We start from the raw sequence: 22,995 nt of genomic DNA, 5'->3' as shown, positions 1-22,995 counted from the left end.
ATGAGAGATGCCATCTTAGGTCTAAAGGGGCTGTTATAGTTGGGCCCCCTCCTACCTCTGGGCCACAATATATTGCACCAGCTGCACTAATGGTTGCTACGCGCCTTCACCCGCCTGAAGGGGTATGTCCGGGGAGTCCCTGGGGCTCTTTCTTCATTCAGAGCACTGCCTTCAAGAGGCCCAATGACAGTGCACCACCTGTTATGATGCACTGTGAGTGTGCCTCCTACGGCATCTGCATCTGGGGTTGGAAGCCTGTTATTTCCCTGAGGCTTCAGATCAGGAGGCCAGCCAACTAGCCCTTGCAGTCACTCTGGGTTCTGGGTTCAAGAGGTGCAGGTCTGTTGCTTTTCATCCAGTCAAGAGGGCAGGAGTCAGCAGGTCAGCACAGCAGGGCAGCAGTCCCTTCAGAGCAGCAGTCCAGCAGAGTGGCAGTTCTTTAGCAGCACAGAAGCCCTTCTTCCTGGCAGAGTATCCACAAGTCCAGATTTGTAGTGAAGTGGTGGTGTCTGAGGTCCTTCTTTTAGTGGTGCCTTTGAAGTGAGGAGAAGCTTCTAGAGACATGTCTTTGACGTGCATAGTTGCCCTGCCTTTTTGGCACTGGCTCTAGACTAACAACAAGGAGTATGCAGTCCTTTGTGTGGAGACAGGGCACAGCCTATTCAAGTGTAAGTGGAGCTGCACCAAGCCCCTCCCTTCCTACTGCCAGTGATGAGGATTTTGGCTATAGTCGAGGACAGCTATACGGCTCCCCCTGAAGAGGACGACGTTCTGATTCACAAATTTTGAAATCCTTGGATCCTCTTTGAAGGTCGACGCGTCCCCGCCTCCTTCTATCCCTCGACGTTCCGGGGGATCTTCTCCCTGGAGAAAAAAACATTAGACAAACCCATTTTTTCGGCTGTATGCCTTGAAGAAGCTTGACATCGCCCTTTGAAGTACCCTCGGTGAGGCCTAACCCCCTTCTGACCCTGTGTGGAATATTTCATATCTTGTGAATATACAAGGGCTCCTCAACTTCTGACTGAAACTCTGTGTCCCACACTGATCTGTACATCCCAGCCCTGATGAAGGTGTAGCCCCGGCTGGGGCCACACACGGAAACGCGCGTTGGCGTTTTTTCTCTTGGGGAAATTTTGTCTGATCCGTTTTCCATCTCCCCAAGAACTTATGTCCATTCTGTAAAACATAGATCAGCCAGTTACTGTTATGTACTGTGATATGTTGTGTGCATGTGGTATGGAATGTATGTTATTTTGGAATGTTTGCTGAAATGAAAGGTATGTTTGTGATTGGTATGTGGGACTATTTATGAATAAATTATGTGTTGAATTTTAAGGAAAAAATGAATTTTCTACATTTATTGTATCTATATTATTGAATAATTATATTATGTAATAAAAAGTGTACAATTGTATCCTGTTTCTTATCTTCTTTCTGTGGTCTGGAGCTGTTTGGGATTATCTAATGACCTCCTTTTGAAGCTTTGAATAAAATACTTGGGCAGGTCCCCCTTTTCTATTGTGGCCAATCCAGTCACTCGCAAGCCCCCACTGTGTGTGGCTTTCAAGGACGAATATACAAACTCCAACTGTCACCCACACCCAATCATGTGTAAACTGCACCCTCCCTGGGGGTTGTCCATGGCCTACCTTAGGGGAGGCCAAGTTATGAAGGAAAGATATGGGTAACTAGGTGCTGCATGCAGAGAGAGTCCTTTGATGAATGTGTGACTGCAAGGCTCCCCTCTTCCTATTCCTTCATGAGGTGTAAAATTCCCAAAGTTAGCGACCTCATCATTGACTAAGAGCAATGCTACTTTTGGCATAGCCAGCCATTAGGAACTGCTATAGTATGTATACGTGTGCACCGAGTAGGTGTTTATTTGCATAGACAGGGGCACACATAGGGACATACAGGATACCGGTTATCAGGAAAGCCCCGTACCCCTTTGTTGGCCTTTTCAGGGATGCAACATGTTGACTCATATGGAAGTGAGCTGTATAATTTGGCTGTTTTAACCATCCCTACACCACCCTCTTAATAAAGGCACAGTTTTGTTATGGATAGGCGTACAGGGTTTTTAGCTAGTTGGATCCCCCATTCCCTGGATCATCTCTGAACAGTCCCTCAACTCACGACGAAGGCCTCCCGCCACTAGAGTATTCTTTGGCGAGCGTGGGATGGCCATTGTTGAAGAAGGAACCCACGGTGTATGTGAAGCCATCCTGTTCTTTTTGGGAAATAACCTTTGCGTCCTATTTGCAGGTACTGGTACAAGAATCATCCTAAACTGGGTAAATGACTCACTAATGAGGATGTCCGGCTCCCATATTCGAAAGCCAAATACAGGGGCATGTTTGTTTTTTCTAGGTATGGTAAGGAAAAAACAAAGCCCACCTCCCAACTACACCCAGTCATGTGACCCAGGAATAGGGTATAGGGACAAAATAGCTGGGGCAGGAAAATGCCAACTTTCTAAAAGTCAAAAAACATGATTGAGAGTGCACTCCTTCCCTTAAATAGAAACATTTTTATTAAACTTATTAGTGAATGCGTGCGCGCAGTGACTGTGAATCGCCTCCACCACAGCATAATCCAGTCGGTAACTGAAAAGTATAATAAAGATACAGGTGTAATCACACTGTCTACGGAGTGATGATATGAACAAAGACCGTTTAGTGGATAAAAATTGGATTAAACTATGGTATCGTTGGTTTACTTGGAATACCGGGACAAATTTAATATGTTGTGGGACAAGTCCCTACCTTTTTGCAGTGCGACTGTAAAGAAGCTAGGGAAGTGCTCCGTTTTGCATACCTTTGGATTATGCTGTGGTGGAGGCGATCCACAGTCACTGCTCGCACGCACTAACTAATAAGTTTCATAAAAATGTTTCTATTTAAGGGAAGGAGTGCACTCTCAATCATGTTTTTTTTGGCTTTTGCATCACATCGCCTCAATGAGTCTGCATCCCATTGTTGCATCAATGGTTTTAAATAAAAGGAATACAGCAAATGAACGTATCACCTCGGAGATAGCCATAATATGGAGTGGGGTTTATTTATCATCATGGAACATTCACAATGAACAGTCTAAGCTGAATCATGAACTTGGATGTCTGGAGTTCGTTTTTAATTTCATTTTGTTTGGTTCCTCGTTTTTATGCATCAAATTTCAGTCATTGTTTCACTTGTAATGATCATTGAAGTTCAATTTACTGGATGATTAATTATGTGTTATTTTCACAGGGCACATGGAGAGAGATTTGTTATTGAATAGAGGGTAGGCATCATTAGCGAGTTAATTTTCATGACACATGTATTGTGGGAATTGTAGTTTTCAGTGATGGGTCGAGATAATTGAGCACTTGTTTTTTTGGGCGGGTAGAAGTTTCCAGGTTGGAGGGCAATCAAAGAGCATCACGGGTATTTTAGAGTAGAAGAGTGCACACATTTACAAATTTGGGCCGATTCACAGGCATGGGAACGTTAATGGAGGAAGGCACGAGGAGGCTGCAGTTTGCAGTGTTCACAAGGTATTAGTTTGCAGAACAGAAAGGTGTACGAGGGTGGAAATAAGGGAGACGTTGAGTTTTGTGTAACATGGGAATTTCAGTTTTGCAGGGAAGCACTAGAATGGGCCTTAGTAACATGTATTTCTATATTTTCTATACTATTGGTTAATAGTGATTTATGTACTTTGGGGAGTTTGGGGCTGAGCTGGGTGAGGTTGGGGTTTTGGTTCTAAGCAATGTATTAGTTCTGGGGCAGTATTTGTTGTTTATTTAATTTAATATGGATTGGTCAGCTGAGCTGTTTTTCTATTTGTTGTAGAATCCCCTGATGAAGAGCTTCTAATGGCTCGAAATGCATTGGGAATACAGAGTGTTCACTTCATAATTGATTTACCTGGAAAAACGTGCCGGTGCATAAAGCCCGAACAGGTATGCAGTTGGTAACTGAAAAGTTTAATAAAGATACATGTGTAATCACACTGTCTCCGGAGTGATGATATGAACAAAGACAGTTTAGTGGATAAAAATTGGATTAAACTATGGTATTGTTGGTTTACTTGGAATACCGGGACAAATGTAATATGTTGTTGGACAAGTCCCTACCTTTTCGCAGTGCGACTGTAAGGAGCGCTAGGGAAGTGCTCCGTTTTGAATAACTTTCTAAAAGTGGCATTTTAATACTGTGAAATAAATCCAACTTTACTATTAAAGGGTTTTAAATTACAGTTTCTTAGACACCAAACATGTATTTCCTTCCTGATCCTAATCAAAAGTTAGCACTCATTAAATGTAATAAGGCAACCCCATGTTATTCTATGGGCGAGGTAGGCCTCACATTAGTGAAAAATAAGCTTAGTAGTTTTTTACTACCAGAACATGTCAATCTTAAACATACATGCCTAACCTTTTTATTACAATGCACCCCTGAAATATGGGCTGTCTAGGGCCCACCTAAGGTGTGACTTATATGCAACAAAAGGGGAGTTTTAAGGCTTGGCAAGAGATTTATTTTGCCAAGTTGAACTGGCAGTTCGAAATTGCACTCATGCAGCAATGGCAGACCAGGTACATGATTTAAGGTTGGTGGCACAATAAGTGCTCCAGGCCCGCTAGTAACATTTAATTTAGAAGCCCTGGGTCTATGGAATACCACTGTAGTAGAGATTTATAAGTAAATTAAATATGCCAATTAGGGGAAAAGCCACTTTTAGCATGTTTTAGGGAGTTAGCAGAAGCACTTAAGCACTGGCTAGCAGTAGTAAAGCGCACAGAGCTCAAAGGACAGCAACCACGAATTCAGAAAAAAGGAGAGTGAAGGCAAGAGATTAGTGGAAGACTGCCCTGAGGCGGACAGGTCTAACAATTGGCATAGTAAATCCAGACATGTGGCTTGCCAATGCTTGTTTTGTTATTAAGCCTGCCTTCATTAACAGCGACTTCCTGTCGCTTATTTCAATACCGTTACTATTTCTTTACGCTCCCTAGCTCCATTTAACTGCATGCCCCTAAGATAATCACCCCTTTCTTAAAATTATTCAGAATAGAGTCATGCGCCTATGGCGAGTGGCGGGGGGGGGGGGGCATGATGAGGTAGTGTTAGCAGGTGTTCCCTGAGATAATAGAAGTAGTCCAGAATAAAGTAGGTGCTAATAACCAGTCGTATATGATGCTTTTATTTAGTCTATGATGTCAGTAAGCCCTGGGGGCCGGCCCTCTCATGTTGGGCAGGCACGGCTAACGACGTCCTTTCGACAAAGAAATGAAGAAAATGCCTGCTGAGGTATAAGTGGTCAGTGTTCCCCCGGGCAAAAAAAATGTGAAATACTTTAAGGTCAACTGTCTACCGGGCTGCCAAGTTTGAGGCGTATTGCTGGTCTGACGCACAACAGCGTTTGTAAATTCAAATCCGTGAGCTAAATAATGAGCGGTGAATATAATTTACCGCGAGAAATATTCGTTAACACAACATGAAATATTCATTAGAAAGTTTAAATGGAAAGCAGCGGCCTTTCAGGCGGGTGCATGGCAGGCAACCAGTCGCGAGACCCGCTGTTCAGTTGTGGTGTGCGAGCCGTGGTTTTGTTCTCTTTCAGAAATCACCTATTCATCCGGCGAGCAGGCCTCCTCCCGCGGCTGTAAAGTGCCGCCGCTGTGCACTGGCCATAGGAAATGATTCACTTTCTGCAGGATGGCGGGCGCATTCAGAGCTGCGATGTTAAACATAAAGGCGGTGTTATGACGATTATTTTTCAGCTGACTGGCAACAGCTTTTTTCTCCATTCAGGTCACCCGCCTGACATTAAAACGTTTAGATCCCGAGGGCATCTTTTGTGGCACGCATCAACCTCCCCACGGCCCTTTGTTCGCAGTGTGACAGAGCGTTATGCCGCCTGCGCTCGGGAACAGGTTCACTTTATTATTTGTGTAAATACGGACCCCCTGCCCAAGCCCTTGAATGCGCACGAGACGGACGCCGACCCTGACAACCGCCCTGACCCCTGGCAGATGGTGGTGTAGGGCCTTCGCTGGGCCGGAACTAATCCCCCGTGCCAAGTATTTTTGTCCTGAACAGACAGCCAGGCCCAAAACGGTCCCTACCCTATGCTGCAGCAGCTGTAAATCCAGTTTAGGCCGACGGGGCTCTGAATGCCCTCAGAGGGCCTCGGCTCCAGCTCTCTCTAGCATTTCGGCAACATCTCTGTAAAACAAACACATTTTAAACAGATGGATGCACAGTCTAAGGAGGTGGCTACAACCTGGAAGCATTGTTCCTAGAACGTGTTAATTTTTAGTGAAAGAAAATCCGGATTCGAGGTATTCATTTGATGTTCTATAATAGATCATACATAATGCAAAAACACACCGAAGTACTTCTCATCCAGGACATGAACAAATACAATCAAACAGACCACATACTTCGGCCTTGGCAAGAAGCTAGGCCCAGGCCCGGGGTGCCAAATATTCTGAGGGGTGCAGCAGGGAGCCGCCTGACTTAAAGTCATGCACACGGGAAGCTCGTCCACCTCCCTTGGTCTCAATTGGGACCCGTTAAAGACTTTGTAATCAGCCCTTAATGTACCTCAGCATAATTGTTTGCACCCCATCCAGCTCCCGCCCTTCTCCCATCTTCCTCACGTCTCCTGCCCTTACACCTCAACAACCACCACATTTTCTTTCCACCCATTACGCTTTCCAGGTCAATCGGATTTAGCAATGACATCACACCCACCCTGATAGAAATCGACTGATCCCCCGCAAAAATTAGCTGCATCATATAGAAAGCCTTCACCAACACCCAACCTATCTGGCTGATAAGCCAAGCCCACCATCTCTAATGGCTCTCGGCACACCCACAGCCAGGACACCATCAGAAAGGAGATAAAGAAGTTCAACATAGAAAAAAACAAGGCAACAGACCTTTTCCGTCTATGCACCTAGGATGTGGGACAACATCCCTATATCCATCAAGACCACAAACTGGTTCATTTAAAAAGAGTTGAGAATACACTTCTGTTAAAGAGCACAACATCAACGTGCAGTAACAGTACGTCTGCTCCTGAAACCAGCTACCTCTATAATCACTTGTTGACTGTATCCTTGTCTTAGCACTGTCATTTGGCTAGGTTTGCACTATAAGACAAACAACCAACATAATACATGCAATAATACACACATACATATATGCTTTCATAAATTCATATATACATTCAAAACATAGGTTAACTTTTCAGCTGGGCAAACAGGTTTACAGTGCAAAGGGACTGTAAGATTGTACAATTCTGCTTCATGCCTTCTATGCACCAATGGACGTTTTAGACAAATCAGTTTCCCCAAAAATCATCAGTGTAGTTTGCCTCCCTGTGATAAATATGAGCATCTTCAGGTATTACAGTGAAAACCTGCCAATGACTTCATTTAAATTAAACAAAGTTGAGCATCTTAAACACAAGAGTAATATTCATAATATATTCTTCATGTATCTTAGCATATTACCTTTTTTGCTGTTGGAATTCTCACAATTCCCTTCTGTGCTGACTAGCACCGTGCACTGCCGTCCCATTACCAAGACAGCCAAAGAGCTCTGATCATGCACCTCTAAATTGATCCATTATGCACATGAACGCCAGTGCTAAGACAGCCAAAGAGCTCCGATCATGCACCTCTACATTGATCCATTATGCACATGAACACCAGCACCAAGACAGCCAAAGAGCTCTGATCATGCACCTCTAAATTGATCCATTATGCACATGAACGCCAGTGCTAAGACAGCCAAAGAGCTCCGATCATGCACCTCTACATTGATCCATTATGCACATGAACACCAGCACCAAGACAGCCAAAGAGCTCTGATCATGCACCTCTACATTGATCCATTATGCACATGAACACCAGTTCCAAGACAGCCAAAGAGCTCTGATCATGCACCTCTACATTGATCCATTATGCACATGAACACCAGCACCAAGACAGCCAAAGAGCTCTGATCATGCACCTCTAAATTGATCCATTATGCACATGAACACCAGCACCAAGACAGCCAAAGAGCTCTGATCATGCACCTACATCTGTTAATGTGGCTGCTGCAGAGGTATGTGTGTAACACAAAAATAACGTTTTCTCATCAAAATAAGATAGTTGAGGGCATAACAAACATGCTTCAGGCATCTGCATGTAACCCTCAGATTAGACATTCTAATCCCGATAAAAATAGTTTAGGGCCTGATGTACTAAATGTTTTTTGTTGTGGTTGCAAGGTCTGCAAATCATAAATCTGCTGGCAAAGTTTCAATGCACTAAATTACATTGTGAGTCACAATTTGCAGTGTACATATTGCAACTTTTTGAGAATCTTTAAGGAAAAGGAACAGCAAATGTTCATCCCCCATTCTATGGATTTGCAGTGTGATGTTTGAATGATCGGATTGAATTATGACTCCCGGAAGGGAGTTATCCATTTGTAAAATGGAAGCTGTTCTTGAGGCACAACTTCCTCTTTGAGTGTATGAGCTTTGGGCATTGTAGGGAAAGCTCAACGGTTGGGGTAACTGCCAGATGCTCCTCCCAATGTCATCTGTGTAATACAGTTTTATAGATTGCAAACACTGACCCTTAATAGGACAGAGACAACAATTTTGGAATTTTGCAAATTAAAATGTGGTGATAGAGGTCCATTGTTTCAAAGAGGTGACACACTAAGAGCTCGTCCTACCTCCTCGCATTTCCTGTTGACCCTCTCCCACTCCCCTTGACCACATGTCCACTGGCCCAGCCTCTTTCTCGCCGCCTCTCACCCGAAATGCCACTAAAGGCCCGCTCCCCTAGACGCGGGGGGGCCTCTCATTCCTGATATACCTGGAAGCCCCTTTGGTTCTGACTCTGGATTTCTCGAACACTCTCAGACGGTTTCTCCAGGAGCAGCTACAAGCAAGCTGTCACATCTTGAAAGCCATGCTATGGAGAAGCTCATGTTGTGCTGCAAAGATGGTGTCTTGGACACATCTCCATTCACAGAGAGAACAGACTTCTATTATGTTCATACAACTAAGCTGTATGCATTCAGAAAGAATTGACGGCCTCCCACAAGGGGGATTTTAGATCCTCTTTCAGGGGTAGAAGTAAGAAGGATGGCACGCCACAGCATCGTGGGAGGACATAATCCACCTTCCATGATGGCTAAGCACACCTCAAGTATACAATAAGATTCCAATCAGCTGTGAAGCAAATAATTACACGAGGATTAAAGGCAGAGTGCTAAGGACATCATGATCACTAAGTAAAAGCACAGAATCAGCGAGGAAACATAGCATCTGCATTAATGCATAGCTTTCTGCACAATGTGAGGACTCATCACTAGGTAGTTAAAAAAACAAAAAAACATATACAATTAAAAATCATCATCAAATATAGAAAATCAACAATTTTAAATTTCCCATTTTAAATTTTACTTTAAAATGGGTCCAGAAACGTTATCATACTATATATGTTCTGCTTTAGTTTTTTTTGTAACTCTTTTCATTTTCAAAAAGAAAAACGTTGGTCATTACATATATATATATTCACAATAATTGCAGTGTTGCATTCACAGATTCCTGTACAATACTTCTCCGGTTATCGTTATACACAGGATGGCAGTCATACATGGATCATTACGGCGTAAAGGTTCGTCAAGGGAGACGATCTCAGGGGGTTCACACAGGTTTCCACGGTACTCATTCCATTTTGAACAAATGGCCACCCATTTCCTGGGACACCCCCGGGCCACACGGACTGTCTTCTCTTGAAATATGCACCAGTCCATATCGTTCTTCCATGCACTTATCTTTGGAGGTGTACCCGCTCCCCATAGGTGTGCTATATTGCGTTTAGCAATAACCTCTCGAGCGTTGCCCATATTCTGGCTTTTGCGGACAAGTCCGTGGGTTCCCAGATGTTCAAGAGACACCTTTTAATTTCGGGTCACAAATCGACCCTCCAGACAGTCTGCATACAGTTGTGTACCCGCTTCCAGTAGTCTTGTATTTGAGGGCATTTCCTTTTTTTTTTTTTTATATATATTTTTATTGAGGTATTTTACAATTATGTACAGGGCACGGCAATATTAATGGCAGAAAGAAAAATAAATGCATGACATTGAGGAAAACAACCAATAAAGCATCGGCAGGCATAATAAAGGAAGCAACATCCAGTTAAAACAAAGGAGTAAAGTAATTTGATCCAGAATGTTATTCCAGATTGTATAGCCTGAGTGTAATCAAACAGAGTTACCCTTTCCTAATATTTCCATACAGTCAAATAAATCTCTCCCATTATAACCAGCATGCCAGTTTATATCTCATATATGAACCTCATTTAACCATATTTCAAACAAAACTCAATTTTAAACTATTAGATCATCTTTCCACCGCGTTATAGGATCCCATATTATCTTGCCCAACTTCCTTCCCCTTTTTCCCTTCCTCGCATAGATCTCTTTCTCCACATTGTATGTTATTAATAACTTAGCCAGCCATTTATGGAAAGTAGGTGGTATAGGGTCAATCCATGCAGAGGCTATGCATAATCTCATAACCGATATTGCAACAAATAGAAATTCCCTCCCACAAAATGGTCGTGCGTCCTCAAAATTGACTCCTAATAATATAGTTCCGGGAGTTAACACAATTTCAGTTCCTAAAATATTGTTTATGAAACGTTCAATATCTTTTTTTAATAAATCTAGATGAGGACACGTAGCAAATACATGTTGTAAATCGGCATCCAAGCTTCCACACCTATAGCACTTAATACCTACTGTACCTCCCCATTGTGCTATTTTAGCGGGTGTATAGTATAAATGATATATCGTTTTATAATGTTGCGCCTGCAATGGTGCTGAACATAACAAAGAGTAACCCTTTTCTAGGGAGATACCAAAACTTTCGCGACTAATATTAAGATTTTCCTTCCATTTTTCGCTCCATTTTTGGTAGTCATCCCGTTTTGATTTTATCAATTCAGCATAGAGCCTTTTAATTGTGCAATCTTCCCCACCTTGAATTATCTCCATAATTGAATTACGCCTGAATCCCAAAACGCCTCCTTTTTTGTTCAAAAGAAAACTCCTAACTTGTAAGTATTTAAAGAATTGCCTAGTTTCTAAGTTAAATCTAGTTTGTAAATCTGAGAATTGAAGAATCCCCTGGTCCCCCTTTACATCCCCTATAGTCCTAATTCCCCTGTTTTCCCACTCAGCAAATATAGGTCCCGAGAAAATCTCTTGTGGAAGATTTAGGTTATGTGTGAGTCTAGTGTACACATTGTATTTGAGGGCATTTCCATAGTATGTGAAGGAACGTCCCCACCTCCCCACACTGTCTCCTACAAAGCCTGCCCTAGCTCCTATGTTCTGCTTTGTTAAAGTCTCTACTTAGGAGAAATGTGTAAATCTCTAAATAGTAAAAGCTGAATTCAAAAGGGAAAATAAAAGTTTCCTTTCTTCATTTATGCCTCAACACCTAAATAATAGATGTTTAAGATTTTCTACTGATTGGTTACAAAGCCTACATTAACTTACATCAAACAGATGCTCCGTCCAGATCACTTCCATTGTCTGTCCATAGACCAGGTCTTAATTTCATCAGCTCATGTCTATGCAGAGTAGAAAGAAGAGTCAAAGATATTGAGGGGAAATTAACAAGCCATAATTTGTTAAACATATTTTATAAAGAACTCTGATAGCCTCAACTGAATTCTGTGGTAACTTTGAAATTGAATGCGAACCGTGTTTGCTCCTAATTTCGAATAACAGACACCTCACAAATGGAGATTGGCCCCAGGTGTATACTCATTTTCCTCTAGGTAACACCAGGAGGCCTGTATATGGCCCATATGTTGCTAAAAGGGGAATACCACACCACAGTAGACCCTTACTGCTTTTGATCCTTGTGCACCTACCCCATCAGGGTCTTAAACTCAGAAACAAACACACTTGAGAATGACAGGTGGTTGATTTCTGCTCATCAATAACTACCTTTTTTTAATTTATAAAAGCATACTTGAGGCGTGACATGGTTCTCTCATGCAAGATAGGTTTTAGCTATTATGTATAACCGGTTAGTGCAGGAAGTGGAACCGGGATGACTAAAATGGAACCGGGATGACTAAAATCAATAAAATAGCACAATGATCCTGTGCTTCTAGGGAATATTTTTGTACAATTTAGGAGAAATAAGGCAGAGAGAGCCCCCTCCAATGATCATTATCTGTGGTACACATAAAAACTGGATCTCCGATTGCAATGAGTGGTTTAGAATCTATGATTGTTTTATTGATGACTATTCTGCTAGCTTTCTAGTCCCAAAGTGCTTTCTATCTTTCAAGATAATATGGATAATATGGATAATATGTGGATTTCTTTAACACGATACCCAGTTTGCAAACTGATAGATAGCATGTTGTCTATGGTGTCAATATTTGAACTAGCAATAACGAGTTACCAAAAGAAGCAGTCCACAATTCTTTAGGCAATTCCTCTTCACAATTCCCATTTCTTATATGTTCGCATCTCATATTTCACATCTAGGTACGTGACCATGACACATATTCCAATACATTCTACCTATTCTACTGACTACCTGCTAAATGATATATGCCTAGAGGCCCATAGGAATGAATGAGAAGCTGTCGCAATTTGCGAGTACCAAATAGGAACTCGCAAATTGCAAATGCAATTTGAAGGGTGCTAGGGGGCCTTAAAGGCCACCCTGATGCACCCCCAAATTTGGAATGTATGCTTATGTGGCGCACACATACGCCCTTTTGCTCCGGAAATGGCCATAATGTTTATTGCCTTGTTTGAGGAAAGATGGATTTTCAATATCAACCCATATGACGGCCACATAAAAATGTGGTACCGTTATATAGATGACGTCTTCATGCTTTGGCGCGGTAGCGAGGAACAACTACTGAGGTTTACAACGTGGTTGAATGACAGAAATTGCGATATACAATTCACTTTGAATATGAGCAAAGTCGAGATGAAATTCTTGGATCTTTTGATCAGACACGACCAAGGATATATCTATACGACTTTATACACTAAAGAAACGGATAGAAATACATTTCTTGATTTTGGAAGCTTTCACCAAAGAAACCTAAGAGAAAATCTACCACTGAGCCAATTCATGAGAATACGTCGTAATTGTAAGAGAAAGGAGGATTATTTCGATAATGCCACGATACTCTTAAACAAACTGCTAGAAAGAAATTATCCCAAAAAACTCCTGAAGAAAGCAATGAAGATGGCATGGTACACACCAAGGGAAGCGCTATTGACACCGAGAAGCAAGGATGTAATAACGTCCATGGTGTGCGTTACAACTTTTTCTAGAGTTACAAATGAGGTACATAAAAGAATCAGAAAAAACTGGTCAACGGTGAAAAGTCTGGAACCTTTCAGACAGGTGCCTATTTTCGCACTTAAAAAGAACTCTAGTATCAAGGATAAAATTGTGAATGCCAATACATCTGTTAAAAAACCTGCAACAACATTGCGCTCCATGTTGTCCTTGCCTCCCATAAAAGGACATAGGAAATGTGGCTATTGTGTCTCGTGCCAAAGCACAATAGAAGGTACAAAGTTTACGTATGGGAAGAAATACATCAACCATGAAGAATTTACAAATTGTAATACCCAAAATGTAGTTTACTGTGTAGTATGCCCGTGTGCTAAGGCATACATAGGAAAAACAAGTCAACCAGTTAAAAAGAGAATAATACAACATCGGTCTCGTATAAACTACAAAACTCCGAATGCACCAATGGTTGCACACTGCATTACAATGGGACATGGCCCCAACGACATAAAATGGACTGTTTTGAGACACATTGTTGGCAATAATGTGGAAAATCTCATGGCGAAAATCGAGGCAAAATGTATCCTTTTCTTGGGTATAATGGAAAATGGCCTAAATGAAATGTCGGAACTCACACACTGTGGATAAAGAAGCCAAAGAGAGAGAAAACCGGAAGATTTGGAAAGTTGTTTTGCCCTAGTAAAGATAAAACTGATGTACACAATTGAAGGCAAGGAAACACACAAGGGAGATATGAGATACAGACTCGACAAATAACAACATGTCATTTACATGCACAGAAACTGATTGCGATGGCACCAGATGACAACAAGAATTAAATCAATCTGCGGGCTAAATAATGACAAACCGACATATAAAACCATAAAAATGACACAAAAATAAGATCCAACAAAGCGAGAATAGTGTTTAGTTCATACGAAAATAGAGACAACTACAAGTCCCAAGAAACCTTCATACACACGTGACCAGAACAAGAATCACTGGCAGCGCTGACGCCAGACGCCAAGCAAGAAAAACAGAAAAGTCGGCAAACTCGCCGTTGATGTACAAACGAAGAGTACGCCGTGCAGAGCAAGAAGAAAAAATATATTCGAGAGGGAAGAGAAAACGAAAGGTACGGAATGTGAAAGTCGGGAACTTCACGATAAAAGTCGGGTCAGCAGGAATTTCAAAGCATATACCAAACAGGAGGATAAAATACACTAATATGGGAAACACTGACATACGGTAAAATGAAGAAGTGTCAATATGCACAAAATGTAATACTGCGCAAGATGCTATATCACAATAGCTTTAAGAACATTGATACCGAACAACAATAAACCACGGTGGGCTAGACAAACTATGCCAAGCTGCGTACCTCAGGAAATCAGAATGAGATCAAAGTACATATGTATACAAATACTTTTGGGGCATGCTAGAGTCGCGCACCAACACATGGAACGCAATCCTTTTCAAATAGGTACCAGTCGTAAGAAAAATAGATACAACAGTGACCCTGCACTCACCGCTCTATACTTTTTTGTCCCGCAGTTGATCAAACGGGAAGATAAACAGGAAATTACCATCAGAGACACCACCTGCTCCTCATGCAGCCTTCCTCCCACTAAACACGAAGGAAATAGGGTAGGTACCCATATCCCCTGTGTGTACAAATATTTTAGCCTGGCAAAGTATCCTTAGGATTTTAAGCAACTCAACAATTATCCCGTTTAACAGGTCACAAGAAAGTAGTACCCTGCAGCACTTGCACAGCGGGTATACATTGCAGAAATGTAATGGTGGATATACGCCGTGAGATGAACAACATACATTAAAAGTAGTTTTCATTCATCTTTTGTAGATTGAAAATCGAAAATGTCCTACCAAAATTGAACACAGCCCTGAAGAAGACCTTGATATAAACAAATGTGCTGGTCCCACAGCTGCAAGGTCGAAACGCGTCGGCAACATGTAATGGTCTAAAAAAACTATAGAAGAAACATTGCCCTATTAGATAGCAGGATAAGGTGTAACAAGATAATGTTAACTACATTCCATCAATAAGAATAGTGTAAACAACCTTTTTTAGACCTCATAGATAGGACCTTGGATTAAATGAGTGGACAAGATCAAGTCGATACACGATCTTGACACCCCAAAAGTAAAGTAGGACACTACAAATAATGTGTAGGCTTTCAAATTCTGCAAAAACACTGTTTCAGTGATGTACAGGTTGTTGCTTTATATATGATGAACTTTGTGTCTTGTATATATATACATTGTGTTAAATTGGTGTAAATAATGAAAATGTACCATGTGAAAGGAATACTTGAATGTGAGAAAATATAAAATGAAAAAATAGTTTGAAAAACACAGAGTCAATAAAGGGACATCTGTGAAAAAGAAATGCGATCTTTGGTGTCAGGGGCATTATGTGTTGGACAAACACATATGTGATGTGATTTGGCACTTGTATAGCGCGCTACCACTCGAAGGAGCATCTTGGCGCTTAGACTCCTAGTTGTCAGTAAACAACAGAGTGTCAAGGGGGAAACTACCTGTCTGCGGGAAGGTTCAAAGTAACGCTATGCATCCGGAGTCAGACAGAGAATAAATCCATGTTTTTAATAGTTTTCTGAATTTTTGCTCTGTTGCAGTTTGACGCAGGGACGGAGGTAGTTTGTTCCATGCCCTGGTGCCAATACCTGCTATGGAATTTCCTCCCCTAGTCATCAGCCTAAACCTGGGAACATGGAGCAAATTTGCTGTGGAGGACCTGAGTGCCCGTGACGGATGATATTGTCTAAAGTACTTGCGCAAATACAGTGGGCCTTGATGATAGAAGGCTCTGTTTGTGATGGTGAGGACCTTAAACAGGATGCGCTTATGTACCGGGAGCCAATGTAAGGCATCCAATGCTGCAGAGGCCGAGGACTTTCTGGGCAGTCTGAGGACCAACCTAGCGGCTGCGTGCTGGACCATTTGAAGTCTGTGCAGGGCTGATTTATTTAGCCCTGCATACAGACTGTTACAATAATTCAGCCTGGATGTTATTAGTGCTACATCCACCGTCCGTCTGGCACTCAGAGGGAGCAGGTCAAAGAATTTTCTAAGACCCCTAATGCTACTAAAGCATACCCCTGCTACTTCTTTGGCTTGTTGATTAAATGACAGGGTGTTGTCAAATTTAATGCCCAAGTTTCGTGCTGCATTGATAGTCTTTGGGGGGGCTTCTACCTTTTCAGGCCACCAATCCTGCGGAGAGAAACAGTTGTTAGGACCAAAAGGCACAATCTCTGTTTTAGCCGAATTACATTTTAAGTGGTTGAGTGTCATCCACTTAAAGGTTGCTGACAAGCATTCTCTCAATGTCAGTTCAGCATTAGATTGATTCTTATCAAGAGTCAAAACCAGCTGGGTGTCATCGGCGTATGCAATTGTACTAATGTTGAAGGAAGAAATTAGTTTAAGTAGAGGGACCATGTATAGTTTAAACAAAGTGGGGCTTAAGCTTGAGCCCTGCGGAACCCCTGTTTTCATAATTTTTTCCTCGGAGCAGAGATTGCTCAGCATAACGATCTGACGCCTGTGCGCCAGATAGTTTTTAAACCATTCGAGCACGGTTCCTGCTATGCCTGCATTAGCAAGGCGATATAGAAGGATAGCATGGGAAACCGTGTCGAATGCTGCAGAGAGATCTAATAGGATCAGGACAGCCATCTTTCCCTGATCCAGTGCAGCACGAATAGTTTCGGTAGATGACAGAAGTGCAGATTCGGTGGAGTGGTGGGTCCTGAAACCTGCTTGACAGGGATGCAGGATGTCATTTCCTTCCAGAAATGCCATCAATTGTTTATTGACATAAGATTCTGTAATTTTACAGATAGCAGGGAGAAGGGAGATGGGACGCAGATTGGACAAGGTTGTAGGGTCCTGTAAAGCCTTTTTCTGCAGCGGTCTCACTGCCGCCACCTTCCATTGTGGGGGGATCTCCCCTGATTGGAGGGACGAGTTGATGATGGAATTAATACATGGATTGGCCTCTTGTATTATGGATTTAAGCAACGTGGGGGGCAGGGGTCGAAAGGGGATCCTGACTTTAGGGAAGAGATTCCCTGATGGGAATCTTCCAGGCTAATGTGGCTAAAGCTTTCCCATCTGGGTTGATGCAGGTTCATATCTGTTTCCTTCCCAGGCTCTTCTTTCTCAAATTGTGGAAAGTCTTTTGTGAGGGTGTCTATTTTTTGGGTGAAATAGTTGGCTATGTCATTGCACAAAGTCTGGGAAGGTGGAATCTCTTGGGTTAGGACTTTGGGCTTAGTGAAGCTGTTAACGATTTTGAAAAATTCTTTTTGTTTGTTGTTGGATGCTTCGATGCGGGAGGTAAATTACTTGATTTTTGCAGTTTTAATAGAGGCATGATATGATCTCCTTGCACTCTTATATACCTCCTTTGCTTTATTCCCATAGCTCCGACGCCACTTTCGCTCTAAAAGTCTGACTTCCACTAATTGTTCTTTAAGTTTGTCTGAGAAACCAGGGAGCGGATAGTCTCCTTTTCCCTATAGTACCAGTTCTTTCTGGAATCCTGATCTTATTCCCAATCTCTGTCATCAATCTCTAAAACCTCTGATAGTCTATCCTGCTGTTCCCTGAGAGAGTTGGTTTACTCTCCTTGGCCCACCTACCAATGTCAGGGTGCTCCATGATTTTTCCCCAACAAGGTAGGGTTTTCCACTTTTTTGCTACCTCCTTTGCCATCATCTCATTCCCCTTTAATTCAATATTGAATTCAATAAAGTAGTGGTCCGTCCAAATTTGTGGTACAGGGCCTAAGGGCATATGCCCTAAAGGCATATGTGTGCGCCACAGGGCACTTTGAAAAATGCACTTTTGTGTATTTTTCAGAGTTTTTGCAAATTACCATCAACTTGCAGTTGATGGTAATTAGCATTTCCTAAATGCGAAGTCGCTTTTAGGAAAAGCTTTGATGCATCCCAATTAGGGAATCGTAATTTGCGATTCCCTAAAAGCATTCGCAATTTAGGTAATAGTAAAATTTGCGATTACCTATATTGCAAATGGGTTTTGGGTTGATGCAACCCAATTGCCTAAATGCCGGTGGCAAAGGGGCCGATTCTGCGAACCAGCCCGTTTGCGATAGGTATTTAGGTTGCTGCATGTGCCCCTAAGTCTTTATAATCTGCAACTGAAGCCTATGAACAACTAGTGCCCTGTCCAAAGCAAGACATATTTGCCACTTCTCCTAACACAATGGATATTTATCAATTCTCTTCGGTCAACCCACAACGAGCTCACTTGTTAATAATCGGTTCTCATATTTCGTTGTTATTTCCTCTTAAAGCAGACCTTCTTGAATCCACATTCAGTCTCTGAATCGAATGATCATTGCTGCACTGTCCAGGTTTTGATCTACAGATTGGAGTAATACATCACTATAATCAGTAGTTGGTTTGTAATGTATAAGTTGTGTGGGAATTTTTAATCTATAATGAAATATTTTGTACATGTTTTATCACCTTTTATGAGAATATTTTAAACTTGTGGTACTATAAAGAAAAGGAAAAAGGTAAAGAATAAGTTGTAGTCTCTATGCATACAGTTGTAACTTGATGAAGGTGCGGGAAGTTCTCCTTTTGGAAATAGTGCCCTCGCACACTCTTGCGAGTGTCATGCTTCATCATCGGGTGTTACTTCTTGTGGGGGTGGCGCTGCTGTCCCCCATGGGCCCAGCAAGAGGGCTCTTTGGCGGAGATCTTTTAGGAGATGCCGCAGTTTTGCATGTGGGTGTGTGGGCCTGAAAGATGTTGTGTGGTGTGCGTGTGTGTGAACGTGAGATCTGGTCTAAAACACGACCGGTGCTAGCGGCAGGGCAGTTATTTGGCTGCAACGAAGGGTGTGACTTGTATTTTCCTCCGTGACCACTTAATTTCTATGAAGGGGCTTGGAAACGGGAACATTATTGAGATGTTCCCAAAAGCGCCTTGACGCATCTACACCTTAACATAGGTACCATAGCAATACAGGGTGTGGCCTTCCCTGATTCCTATTTTTACTGTTTTAGATCAGATCTCACTTTCACACACACCCACGGATAATGAGAGCAGCAGAATAATATTCTCCCCTCTACTCTACTTGTTTATTAGAGCTTCTCCATTTTCCAACATTTTTTACCTCCGGACTCTCGAATAAAATTTGTGTTCTAGGTACCGCCAAGGTAATTTTAACTCACTTCCACATCTTTGAGGCCCACACACACGCATACACAACTGCGGCCTCTCCTAAAAGATATCGGACAAAGAGCCCTCTCGCGATGATGAAGCATGACACTCGCAAGAGTGTGTGAGGGCACTATTTCTAAAAGGAGAAATTCCCCCACCTTCATCAAGTTCCAACTGCATGCATAGAGACTACAACTTATTCTTTCCCTTTTTCCTTTCTCTTTATAAGCAACCAGAAAAGGTTGCTATCTGACTTTTAGGGACAGTTACCCCTTAGTGATTATACGGTAGCCCTTGGGAGAACCGGTGCTGGACCTACTTTTTTCTCATCGCCACCCGTCCCCCCTCTTGACAGTGTCGTGTGACTCTAAATCCTGGCCTATGAGTATTAATCGGAGGTTAAAGGGTTTACTAAATAGCTGTTACACTCAGTAGGTGAGCATGTTACTTCTAGAAATCCTATATCTAGGAACTATCTGGATCCAATCCATAGTGGTAGGATGACCTGTCTTCTTCATACATGATATTTCATCTCTGATGTTCTGTCTATCTGCGAGAATGTATAATACTTCCACTAATTAGCCATATTTTATGGTGTTAACTAAGAAACGTACTACTTTAACATGTGTCAATGGCATTTGGGCCTTAATCCTACACAAGTAGAGATTTAATAAACTTTGAGCTACACTTGAGGGTACTACTTTCGTTGAGTGCAGCCTATCTGATCCAGTAGCATGAGGAATTAGGGAACATGCAAAACAGGACTCATTAGTGTTTTCTGATCTTATGTCGGACATAGACTGATACCACATATAGATGACAGCTGAGTAAGGGCATTACAGGTCGCATTGTTATTAGAGAGCTCTCTTTAAACATGAAAAACATTGGAACCAAAAGGCACATTGATATAAAAGAGCAGAAAAGATAAAATTACAAGACAAAAAAGAAGTATAAAAAAATACATATCGTTTCTATTGTTTTTTCAAAAAGTAGTACAAAAGCATAGATGGACGGGGTGCTTTTAAGATGACAATCTTCATCCCCCCTCTTGTTCCCTTTACATTGTTAGTGATGTTTGGTGAGAGGTTGGGTTCAGTCGAACATGGGTGCGGTGAAACCAGGGCTTCCTGCCATCCACCTTGAGGCTGGTGGGGGTGGGGGTGACCATGGTCACTGTATAAGGAGCATCAAATAATTGTTCCCTCCATTTTTTAATTACATTCTTCACGAAATGGTATCTTCTACATGCACAACTGGGAGGTTGACCTCGGTGCTGGCGCGCTTCTCCTTCTCTTTAGTTACCTATTTAGAGGTGATCTTCACATTTCATTAGTTCACAAAAATACATATGCATCTCATCATTTAGGATCTCTGCAGAGCTCTCTCACTGTACATTACTTCTAGTGGCGAGGATTTGAGTATTCATGATCTCCCTGTCACTATTTGATGGGGTGTCAAGTGATGGCCAGAACTAGGTGTATTCCTAAGTGAAATAACGCTATTGGTAGGCAGTACAACCATTTATTGTGAGATGTAGCACATAACTTACTGATTTGACTCTTCAAGAGGCCGTTCAGGAGCTTGACAATACCATTACCTTGAGGATGGTAAACAGAAGGTAATTGATGTTTATCCCTAATTGTGTCGTGATATGCATGAATATTGTGTTAATGGAATGAGTGCCATCATCTGATCTTATCCCTTCTGAAATTCCCCAGCTGGGAATTACTTCATGAACTAGAAATGCAGTTGCTGATTTAGCATCGCAATGGACTCATCGTCCTGCCCAACCCATCGGGAAAAGGGGCAAACCACAACTATGATGTACCTGTAGTTACTGCACCTATCTATCATGTCCACAAAGTCCTTAAAGGGACCTTGTGGTCACGGAATGGTAAAATATATCACTTTTAGTGTGGGATTAGGGGAAAGTTGCTGACAGACAATAGAGTTATGAAGATACTTTGTAAGTATGGCGTGTAAATTGGGGACAAACCAGTCTTGTTGTATTTGCATAGACAAGTAATCTCTTGGGTGTGAGATGGTAAATGTAACTGATCAAGAGCTGTCGTAAGCAATGCCTGTTTGTAGGTAACAAGGACCCCCTGAATAAATGGATACAATAATTCCTAGGTCAGGGATAAACAACGCATAATATGTAACAACCTAGGCAATTCAGTACTTAATATTTAATAGTAAAATGACAAAGGAGAAAACATGACTAAAAGGACAAAAATTCAATGACTTTATATTTATTATCATGAAAAAGTAGAGAACAGTAATTAAAAATTAATTCTCAAATGTAATTAATCACATGTACAAATAATCAAATCAACATTTTATAACATCACAACAGATTAAAAATAAAATTTTCATAAAATGAATTATAAAGAGAGAAAAAGTGGCATAAAGTGCTTCTCGACGCGCGTTTCGGCGACCAGCGCCTTCTTCTGGAGTAGCCACGAATAATCTAATGACAAAAGAATGATAGAAAAATAACATAAGCAAATGTATTTGACAATTTATTAATAAAAAACTTCCATTAAAAGAGAAAGGTTTCTAAAAACATTGATAGTCCATCATAAGAAACAGCAACGTTCCCCCAATTGTCACTTAATGATTCTTTTTAACATTCAAAATGCCTTATTTCATTGCTCATTCTTGATAGAAATATAAGTTACTATGGAGTGGAGTCAAATGAATTAAGCATCAAGAAGAACTGATTTAAATCAGTTCACCAATCATGTTCGCTACCAATAAACTCCTCTTTATGTCCTATATTATACATTAGAGATGAATGAACGTTATTTGATGGAGATAATATGTATTTATTGCTCTCAGCTATACTTACTGCACTAACTGTTTCAGAAGTAAAGTTGGTGTAGTCCGTGGATCAAGGATGATTAAACTACAAGATGGAGGATAACATATTTTCAAATATATGTAATTTTATACTTCTCAGAATGTTTAAACTAAGTTAAAAACTTACAATTTCAGATCATTTAGATGTACCACGAGTTGGTTGAAGTTCAAGCGAGAGATGCTTATTCTGAGAATGATTTTTCTTCAGAGTAGAGTCTGTAAGTTAAAATTATATATTTTGCTTATTGGGACACATTCATTGTTGCTTGATAATTTCAATATTACAAAATGCACAGAAAGTTATAACTGTAGGCAACTGGATGTACCATACGTTCATTAACATATATGGGAACATCTTTTGTCTCATTTCTTTGCGGTTTCTTAATGGTCCTTATCAGATCACAGAGTTTGGATATCCTGAGCAATTTTAAGCGATCAACAAACTGATTACAGTAGTTGAAAACCATCTAGCTTAAGAATGCAATCACTATTTGGGAACAGCGGACTAATTGAATTAGACAGGACTGCATTTCCA

General features: G+C 41.4%; 1 long non-coding RNA gene across 1 annotated transcript in view; it reads left to right on the top strand.

Moving 5' to 3' along the window:
• The first annotated feature begins 14,371 nt into the window (after positions 1–14,371).
• Positions 14,372–22,995, top strand: part of LOC144821791 (uncharacterized) — a 28,470-nt gene continuing 19,846 nt past the window's right edge. Inside the window, exons 1-2 of the long non-coding RNA XR_013608441.1 lie at positions 14,372–14,488; positions 14,908–15,000. This is a non-coding gene — a long non-coding RNA (uncharacterized LOC144821791). The remainder of the gene's footprint in view (positions 14,489–14,907; positions 15,001–22,995) is intronic.

Source organism: Lissotriton helveticus, chromosome 2_2, assembly GCF_964261635.1.
Source record: "Lissotriton helveticus chromosome 2_2, aLisHel1.1, whole genome shotgun sequence".
Taxonomy (NCBI): domain Eukaryota; kingdom Metazoa; phylum Chordata; class Amphibia; order Caudata; family Salamandridae; genus Lissotriton; species Lissotriton helveticus.
Note: the sequence above shows the minus strand (reverse complement) of the source record. Positions and strands in the feature narration are given on the sequence as shown.